The sequence below is a fragment of the Engystomops pustulosus genome, chromosome 2 (genome assembly GCF_040894005.1).
Source record: "Engystomops pustulosus chromosome 2, aEngPut4.maternal, whole genome shotgun sequence".
NCBI classification, from domain to species: Eukaryota; Metazoa; Chordata; class Amphibia; order Anura; family Leptodactylidae; genus Engystomops; species Engystomops pustulosus.
In genome coordinates this window covers 14,360,899-14,362,254 of record NC_092412.1, presented here as the reverse complement: position 1 = coordinate 14,362,254, position 1,356 = coordinate 14,360,899, and positions in this window count along the sequence as shown.

Genomic DNA, 1,356 nt, shown 5'->3' with positions numbered 1-1,356 from the left:
AGATGAAGACACAGAAATCACAAGATAAGGAAGGCGTCTGCTCTGGTGGTTAATGTTCTACAGCCCCTGACGTAATCCTGCAGCTCACATGAATCAGGTGCTGGGTAAGGAAGGGTTACCTGCGTCTATTTGTTTTACTTTGTTTTTAACCCATGCAGAGCTTGGAGATCTATTTATTTTGTCCTGTATTCTCAGGGCGCGTTCACACGTTCCGCTATCATCGCGTTCATAACGCGATGCTAGCGCACAGGGGACGGGGCTCGGGCCGATCACATATGCTTTTCTCTGGAAACGCATATGCGATCACCCCAAACTCCGCCCCCTGTGCGCTAGCATCGCGTTATGAACGCGGCGCTAGCAGAACGTGTGAACGCGCCCTCAAGGTTTCAGGTGTAGATTTCCTAAGGTAATTGGATCCTTTTTGTTTGTGTTGCACATATACACATTGCTTTCCTTTTTTGGTAACTTACCCATAGAAAAAATATTTAAAATGTACATCCAAGTTCTCAGTGATTTTTTCCTGATTGTTATTTCTGATTCTCGGTTTCAAAACTTACAGAACAATAGACATAAGTTCTGGCATTTTATACTGCTCTAAAGATGCTTGTGAAAAATATTCCTCCGCCGTAGAGAAGTGGGTGGAGTCTAACCTGTCCCTGTCATTGAGTCCATTTCCTACTGCACTCACTTCCCATGATGCTATTCAGCAAATCCAATGAAATTTTAAGAAGGAAATCCGAGGAGCTCTGCACGATGTGTACATACAGGATCGGGGTGGTTTCTAGGCAACTACTGTTTAGGGAAAATGTCAAAATGTGTAGACAACGCTATCCAATTAGCATTTAATATGCTAACCCCGAAATAATAGTTAACCCCTTTTCAATATTTTTTTGTTTACTGAGCTGTATGAGAGCTCTTTTTCTACTCAGCAACGTGTCACAGTATTTAATATTTCATGCCGTGTACCGAGAAGTTGGGTAGAAATCCAAGTGCGAGTAAATGGATGTAAGTAAGATGCCGTGTTTTTCCAGCTGACATTTTCATTTCAACCATATTGAGGCGTGTACGACTTTTTGACCACTTTTTGTTACATTTTTTTTTGTGCGTTGTGATATGCTGAAAAGATGGAGATGTGGGACTTTTAGGACACAGAGATACTTTTTCCCCCTTCTTTATAGTTATTTTCAGCCCCCTAGGGTACTTCGACCCTAGAGTACCTGATCACACTTACAATATACTGTATATACTACTGTATCGGAAGGCATTTTTTTTGGCAGGTGCATTATCCCTTAGTGACCACCCATACAGATTTCTCTGTCAGTCACCTAGGCCAGTGATGGCAAACCTTTAGAGACC